This window comes from Aythya marila (assembly GCF_965140915.1).
Source record: "Aythya marila genome assembly, chromosome: 2".
Taxonomy (NCBI): domain Eukaryota; kingdom Metazoa; phylum Chordata; class Aves; order Anseriformes; family Anatidae; genus Aythya; species Aythya marila.
This window is the reverse complement of record NC_139043.1, coordinates 131,425,959-131,435,695: the sequence shown is the minus strand read 5'-3', so window position 1 is coordinate 131,435,695 and position 9,737 is coordinate 131,425,959.

The window sequence follows — 9,737 nt, the reverse complement described above, 5'->3', positions numbered from 1 at the left end:
GGGGACCAGGACTGGGGACCAGGACTGGGGACCAGGACTGGGGACCAGGACTGGGGACCAGGACTGGGGACCAGGACTGGGGACCAGGACTGGGGACCAGGACTGGGGACCAGGACTGGGGACCAGGACTGGGGACCAGGACTGGGGACCAGGACTGGGGACCAGGACTGGGGACCAGGACTGGGGACCAGGACTGGGGACCAGGACTGGGGACCAGGACTGGGGACCAGGACTGGGGACCAGGACTGGGGACCAGGACTGGGGACCAGGACTGGGGACCAGGACTGGGGACCAGGACTGGGGACCAGGACTGGGGACCAGGACTGGGGACCAGGACTGGGGACCAGGACTGGGGACCAGGACTGGGGACCAGGACTGGGGACCAGGACTGGGGACCAGGACTGGGGACCAGGACTGGGGACCAGGACTGGGGACCAGGACTGGGGACCAGGACTGGGGACCAGGACTGGGGACCAGGACTGGGGACCAGGACTGGGGACCAGGACTGGGGACCAGGACTGGGGACCAGGACTGGGGACCAGGACTGGGGACCAGGACTGGGGACCAGGACTGGGGACCAGGACTGGGGACCAGGACTGGGGACCAGGACTGGGGACCAGGACTGGGGACCAGGACTGGGGACCAGGACTGGGGACCAGGACTGGGGACCAGGACTGGGGACCAGGACTGGGGACCAGGACTGGGGACCAGGACTGGGGACCAGGACTGGGGACCAGGACTGGGGACCAGGACTGGGGACCAGGACTGGGGACCAGGACTGGGGACCAGGACTGGGGACCAGGACTGGGGACCAGGACTGGGGACCAGGACTGGGGACCAGGACTGGGGACCAGGACTGGGGACCAGGACTGGGGACCAGGACTGGGGACCAGGACTGGGGACCAGGACTGGGGACCAGGACTGGGGACCAGGACTGGGGACCAGGACTGGGGACCAGGACTGGGGACCAGGACTGGGGACCAGGACTGGGGACCAGGACTGGGGACCAGGACTGGGGACCAGGACTGGGGACCAGGACTGGGGACCAGGACTGGGGACCAGGACTGGGGACCAGGACTGGGGACCAGGACTGGGGACCAGGACTGGGGACCAGGACTGGGGACCAGGACTGGGGACCAGGACTGGGGACCAGGACTGGGGACCAGGACTGGGGACCAGGACTGGGGACCAGGACTGGGGACCAGGACTGGGGACCAGGACTGGGGACCAGGACTGGGGACCAGGACTGGGGACCAGGACTGGGGACCAGGACTGGGGACCAGGACTGGGGACCAGGACTGGGGACCAGGACTGGGGACCAGGACTGGGGACCAGGACTGGGGACCAGGACTGGGGACCAGGACTGGGGACCAGGACTGGGGACCAGGACTGGGGACCAGGACTGGGGACCAGGACTGGGGACCAGGACTGGGGACCAGGACTGGGGACCAGGACTGGGGACCAGGACTGGGGACCAGGACCAGGACTGGGGACCAGGACTGGGGACCAGGACTGGGGACCAGGACTGGGGACCAGGACTGGGGACCAGGACTGGGGACCAGGACTGGGGACCAGGACTGGGGACCAGGACTGGGGACCAGGACTGGGGACCAGGACTGGGGACCAGGACTGGGGACCAGGACTGGGGACCAGGACTGGGGACCGGACTGGGGACCAGGACTGGGGACCAGGACTGGGGACCAGGACTGGGGACCAGGACTGGGGACCAGGACTGGGGACCAGGACTGGGGACCAGGACTGGGGACCAGGACTGGGGACCAGGACTGGGGACCAGGACTGGGGACCAGGACTGGGGACCAGGACTGGGGACCAGGACTGGGGACCAGGACTGGGGACCAGGACTGGGGACCAGGACTGGGGACCAGGACTGGGGACCAGGACTGGGGACCAGGACTGGGGACCAGGACTGGGGACCAGGACTGGGGACCAGGACTGGGGACCAGGACTGGGGACCAGGACTGGGGACCAGGACTGGGGACCAGGACTGGGGACCAGGACTGGGGACCAGGACTGGGGACCAGGACTGGGGACCAGGACTGGGGACCAGGACTGGGGACCAGGACTGGGGACCAGGACTGGGGACCAGGACTGGGGACCAGGACTGGGGACCAGGACTGGGGACCAGGACTGGGGACCAGGACTGGGGACCAGGACTGGGGACCAGGACTGGGGACCAGGACTGGGGACCAGGACTGGGGACCAGGACTGGGGACCAGGACTGGGGACCAGGACTGGGGACCAGGACTGGGGACCAGGACTGGGGACCAGGACTGGGGACCAGGACTGGGGACCAGGACTGGGGACCAGGACTGGGGACCAGGACTGGGGACCAGGACTGGGGACCAGGACTGGGGACCAGGACTGGGGACCAGGACTGGGGACCAGGACTGGGGACCAGGACTGGGGACCAGGACTGGGGACCAGGACTGGGGACCAGGACTGGGGACCAGGACTGGGGACCAGGACTGGGGACCAGGACTGGGGACCAGGACTGGGGACCAGGACTGGGGACCAGGACTGGGGACCAGGACTGGGGACCAGGACTGGGGACCAGGACTGGGGACCAGGACTGGGGACCAGGACTGGGGACCAGGACTGGGGACCAGGACTGGGGACCAGGACTGGGGACCAGGACTGGGGACCAGGACTGGGGACCAGGACTGGGGACCAGGACTGGGGACCAGGACTGGGGACCAGGACTGGGGACCAGGACTGGGGACCAGGACTGGGGACCAGGACTGGGGACCAGGACTGGGGACCAGGACTGGGGACCAGGACTGGGGACCAGGACTGGGGACCAGGACTGGGGACCAGGACTGGGGACCAGGACTGGGGACCAGGACTGGGGACCAGGACTGGGGACCAGGACTGGGGACCAGGACTGGGGACCAGGACTGGGGACCAGGACTGGGGACCAGGACTGGGGACCAGGACTGGGGACCAGGACTGGGGACCAGGACTGGGGACCAGGACTGGGGACCAGGACTGGGGACCAGGACTGGGGACCAGGACTGGGGACCAGGACTGGGGACCAGGACTGGGGACCAGGACTGGGGACCAGGACTGGGGACCAGGACTGGGGACCAGGACTGGGGACCAGGACTGGGGACCAGGACTGGGGACCAGGACTGGGGACCAGGACTGGGGACCAGGACTGGGGACCAGGACTGGGGACCAGGACTGGGGACCAGGACTGGGGACCAGGACTGGGGACCAGGACTGGGGACCAGGACTGGGGACCAGGACTGGGGACCAGGACTGGGGACCAGGACTGGGGACCAGGACTGGGGACCAGGACTGGGGACCAGGACTGGGGACCAGGACTGGGGACCAGGACTGGGGACCAGGACTGGGGACCAGGACTGGGGACCAGGACTGGGGACCAGGACTGGGGACCAGGACTGGGGACCAGGACTGGGGACCAGGACTGGGGACCAGGACTGGGGACCAGGACTGGGGACCAGGACTGGGGACCAGGACTGGGGACCAGGACTGGGGACCAGGACTGGGGACCAGGACTGGGGACCAGGACTGGGGACCAGGACTGGGGACCAGGACTGGGGACCAGGACTGGGGACCAGGACTGGGGACCAGGACTGGGGACCAGGACTGGGGACCAGGACTGGGGACCAGGACTGGGGACCAGGACTGGGGACCAGGACTGGGGACCAGGACTGGGGACCAGGACTGGGGACCAGGACTGGGGACCAGGACTGGGGACCAGGACTGGGGACCAGGACTGGGGACCAGGACTGGGGACCAGGACTGGGGACCAGGACTGGGGACCAGGACTGGGGACCAGGACTGGGGACCAGGACTGGGGACCAGGACTGGGGACCAGGACTGGGGACCAGGACTGGGGACCAGGACTGGGGACCAGGACTGGGGACCAGGACTGGGGACCAGGACTGGGGACCAGGACTGGGGACCAGGACTGGGGACCAGGACTGGGGACCAGGACTGGGGACCAGGACTGGGGACCAGGACTGGGGACCAGGACTGGGGACCAGGACTGGGGACCAGGACTGGGGACCAGGACTGGGGACCAGGACTGGGGACCAGGACTGGGGACCAGGACTGGGGACCAGGACTGGGGACCAGGACTGGGGACCAGGACTGGGGACCAGGACTGGGGACCAGGACTGGGGACCAGGACTGGGGACCAGGACTGGGGACCAGGACTGGGGACCAGGACTGGGGACCAGGACTGGGGACCAGGACTGGGGACCAGGACTGGGGACCAGGACTGGGGACCAGGACTGGGGACCAGGACTGGGGACCAGGACTGGGGACCAGGACTGGGGACCAGGACTGGGGACCAGGACTGGGGACCAGGACTGGGGACCAGGACTGGGGACCAGGACTGGGGACCAGGACTGGGGACCAGGACTGGGGACCAGGACTGGGGACCAGGACTGGGGACCAGGACTGGGGACCAGGACTGGGGACCAGGACTGGGGACCAGGACTGGGGACCAGGACTGGGGACCAGGACTGGGGACCAGGACTGGGGACCAGGACTGGGGACCAGGACTGGGGACCAGGACTGGGGACCAGGACTGGGGACCAGGACTGGGGACCAGGACTGGGGACCAGGACTGGGGACCAGGACTGGGGACCAGGACTGGGGACCAGGACTGGGGACCAGGACTGGGGACCAGGACTGGGGACCAGGACTGGGGACCAGGACTGGGGACCAGGACTGGGGACCAGGACTGGGGACCAGGACTGGGGACCAGGACTGGGGACCAGGACTGGGGACCAGGACTGGGGACCAGGACTGGGGACCAGGACTGGGGACCAGGACTGGGGACCAGGACTGGGGACCAGGACTGGGGACCAGGACTGGGGACCAGGACTGGGGACCAGGACTGGGGACCAGGACTGGGGACCAGGACTGGGGACCAGGACTGGGGACCAGGACTGGGGACCAGGACTGGGGACCAGGACTGGGGACCAGGACTGGGGACCAGGACTGGGGACCAGGACTGGGGACCAGGACTGGGGACCAGGACTGGGGACCAGGACTGGGGACCAGGACTGGGGACCAGGACTGGGGACCAGGACTGGGGACCAGGACTGGGGACCAGGACTGGGGACCAGGACTGGGGACCAGGACTGGGGACCAGGACTGGGGACCAGGACTGGGGACCAGGACTGGGGACCAGGACTGGGGACCAGGACTGGGGACCAGGACTGGGGACCAGGACTGGGGACCAGGACTGGGGACCAGGACTGGGGACCAGGACTGGGGACCAGGACTGGGGACCAGGACTGGGGACCAGGACTGGGGACCAGGACTGGGGACCAGGACTGGGGACCAGGACTGGGGACCAGGACTGGGGACCAGGACTGGGGACCAGGACTGGGGACCAGGACTGGGGACCAGGACTGGGGACCAGGACTGGGGACCAGGACTGGGGACCAGGACTGGGGACCAGGACTGGGGACCAGGACTGGGGACCAGGACTGGGGACCAGGACTGGGGACCAGGACTGGGGACCAGGACTGGGGACCAGGACTGGGGACCAGGACTGGGGACCAGGACTGGGGACCAGGACTGGGGACCAGGACTGGGGACCAGGACTGGGGACCAGGACTGGGGACCAGGACTGGGGACCAGGACTGGGGACCAGGACTGGGGACCAGGACTGGGGACCAGGACTGGGGACCAGGACTGGGGACCAGGACTGGGGACCAGGACTGGGGACCAGGACTGGGGACCAGGACTGGGGACCAGGACTGGGGACCAGGACTGGGGACCAGGACTGGGGACCAGGACTGGGGACCAGGACTGGGGACCAGGACTGGGGACCAGGACTGGGGACCAGGACTGGGGACCAGGACTGGGGACCAGGACTGGGGACCAGGACTGGGGACCAGGACTGGGGACCAGGACTGGGGACCAGGACTGGGGACCAGGACTGGGGACCAGGACTGGGGACCAGGACTGGGGACCAGGACTGGGGACCAGGACTGGGGACCAGGACTGGGGACCAGGACTGGGGACCAGGACTGGGGACCAGGACTGGGGACCAGGACTGGGGACCAGGACTGGGGACCAGGACTGGGGACCAGGACTGGGGACCAGGACTGGGGACCAGGACTGGGGACCAGGACTGGGGACCAGGACTGGGGACCAGGACTGGGGACCAGGACTGGGGACCAGGACTGGGGACCAGGACTGGGGACCAGGACTGGGGACCAGGACTGGGGACCAGGACTGGGGACCAGGACTGGGGACCAGGACTGGGGACCAGGACTGGGGACCAGGACTGGGGACCAGGACTGGGGACCAGGACTGGGGACCAGGACTGGGGACCAGGACTGGGGACCAGGACTGGGGACCAGGACTGGGGACCAGGACTGGGGACCAGGACTGGGGACCAGGACTGGGGACCAGGACTGGGGACCAGGACTGGGGACCAGGACTGGGGACCAGGACTGGGGACCAGGACTGGGGACCAGGACTGGGGACCAGGACTGGGGACCAGGACTGGGGACCAGGACTGGGGACCAGGACTGGGGACCAGGACTGGGGACCAGGACTGGGGACCAGGACTGGGGACCAGGACTGGGGACCAGGACTGGGGACCAGGACTGGGGACCAGGACTGGGGACCAGGACTGGGGACCAGGACTGGGGACCAGGACTGGGGACCAGGACTGGGGACCAGGACTGGGGACCAGGACTGGGGACCAGGACTGGGGACCAGGACTGGGGACCAGGACTGGGGACCAGGACTGGGGACCAGGACTGGGGACCAGGACTGGGGACCAGGACTGGGGACCAGGACTGGGGACCAGGACTGGGGACCAGGACTGGGGACCAGGACTGGGGACCAGGACTGGGGACCAGGACTGGGGACCAGGACTGGGGACCAGGACTGGGGACCAGGACTGGGGACCAGGACTGGGGACCAGGACTGGGGACCAGGACTGGGGACCAGGACTGGGGACCAGGACTGGGGACCAGGACTGGGGACCAGGACTGGGGACCAGGACTGGGGACCAGGACTGGGGACCAGGACTGGGGACCAGGACTGGGGACCAGGACTGGGGACCAGGACTGGGGACCAGGACTGGGGACCAGGACTGGGGACCAGGACTGGGGACCAGGACTGGGGACCAGGACTGGGGACCAGGACTGGGGACCAGGACTGGGGACCAGGACTGGGGACCAGGACTGGGGACCAGGACTGGGGACCAGGACTGGGGACCAGGACTGGGGACCAGGACTGGGGACCAGGACTGGGGACCAGGACTGGGGACCAGGACTGGGGACCAGGACTGGGGACCAGGACTGGGGACCAGGACTGGGGACCAGGACTGGGGACCAGGACTGGGGACCAGGACTGGGGACCAGGACTGGGGACCAGGACTGGGGACCAGGACTGGGGACCAGGACTGGGGACCAGGACTGGGGACCAGGACTGGGGACCAGGACTGGGGACCAGGACTGGGGACCAGGACTGGGGACCAGGACTGGGGACCAGGACTGGGGACCAGGACTGGGGACCAGGACTGGGGACCAGGACTGGGGACCAGGACTGGGGACCAGGACTGGGGACCAGGACTGGGGACCAGGACTGGGGACCAGGACTGGGGACCAGGACTGGGGACCAGGACTGGGGACCAGGACTGGGGACCAGGACTGGGGACCAGGACTGGGGACCAGGACTGGGGACCAGGACTGGGGACCAGGACTGGGGACCAGGACTGGGGACCAGGACTGGGGACCAGGACTGGGGACCAGGACTGGGGACCAGGACTGGGGACCAGGACTGGGGACCAGGACTGGGGACCAGGACTGGGGACCAGGACTGGGGACCAGGACTGGGGACCAGGACTGGGGACCAGGACTGGGGACCAGGACTGGGGACCAGGACTGGGGACCAGGACTGGGGACCAGGACTGGGGACCAGGACTGGGGACCAGGACTGGGGACCAGGACTGGGGACCAGGACTGGGGACCAGGACTGGGGACCAGGACTGGGGACCAGGACTGGGGACCAGGACTGGGGACCAGGACTGGGGACCAGGACTGGGGACCAGGACTGGGGACCAGGACTGGGGACCAGGACTGGGGACCAGGACTGGGGACCAGGACTGGGGACCAGGACTGGGGACCAGGACTGGGGACCAGGACTGGGGACCAGGACTGGGGACCAGGACTGGGGACCAGGACTGGGGACCAGGACTGGGGACCAGGACTGGGGACCAGGACTGGGGACCAGGACTGGGGACCAGGACTGGGGACCAGGACTGGGGACCAGGACTGGGGACCAGGACTGGGGACCAGGACTGGGGACCAGGACTGGGGACCAGGACTGGGGACCAGGACTGGGGACCAGGACTGGGGACCAGGACTGGGGACCAGGACTGGGGACCAGGACTGGGGACCAGGACTGGGGACCAGGACTGGGGACCAGGACTGGGGACCAGGACTGGGGACCAGGACTGGGGACCAGGACTGGGGACCAGGACTGGGGACCAGGACTGGGGACCAGGACTGGGGACCAGGACTGGGGACCAGGACTGGGGACCAGGACTGGGGACCAGGACTGGGGACCAGGACTGGGGACCAGGACTGGGGACCAGGACTGGGGACCAGGACTGGGGACCAGGACTGGGGACCAGGACTGGGGACCAGGACTGGGGACCAGGACTGGGGACCAGGACTGGGGACCAGGACTGGGGACCAGGACTGGGGACCAGGACTGGGGACCAGGACTGGGGACCAGGACTGGGGACCAGGACTGGGGACCAGGACTGGGGACCAGGACTGGGGACCAGGACTGGGGACCAGGACTGGGGACCAGGACTGGGGACCAGGACTGGGGACCAGGACTGGGGACCAGGACTGGGGACCAGGACTGGGGACCAGGACTGGGGACCAGGACTGGGGACCAGGACTGGGGACCAGGACTGGGGACCAGGACTGGGGACCAGGACTGGGGACCAGGACTGGGGACCAGGACTGGGGACCAGGACTGGGGACCAGGACTGGGGACCAGGACTGGGGACCAGGACTGGGGACCAGGACTGGGGACCAGGACTGGGGACCAGGACTGGGGACCAGGACTGGGGACCAGGACTGGGGACCAGGACTGGGGACCAGGACTGGGGACCAGGACTGGGGACCAGGACTGGGGACCAGGACTGGGGACCAGGACTGGGGACCAGGACTGGGGACCAGGACTGGGGACCAGGACTGGGGACCAGGACTGGGGACCAGGACTGGGGACCAGGACTGGGGACCAGGACTGGGGACCAGGACTGGGGACCAGGACTGGGGACCAGGACTGGGGACCAGGACTGGGGACCAGGACTGGGGACCAGGACTGGGGACCAGGACTGGGGACCAGGACTGGGGACCAGGACTGGGGACCAGGACTGGGGACCAGGACTGGGGACCAGGACTGGGGACCAGGACTGGGGACCAGGACTGGGGACCAGGACTGGGGACCAGGACTGGGGACCAGGACTGGGGACCAGGACTGGGGACCAGGACTGGGGACCAGGACTGGGGACCAGGACTGGGGACCAGGACTGGGGACCAGGACTGGGGACCAGGACTGGGGACCAGGACTGGGGACCAGGACTGGGGACCAGGACTGGGGACCAGGACTGGGTCCTTAAGCTTTCCAACCCAAATCAAACACTCACCTGCCAGCTTCTGAATTTGACCAGCTGCCCAACAATTTCACAGGGAAGT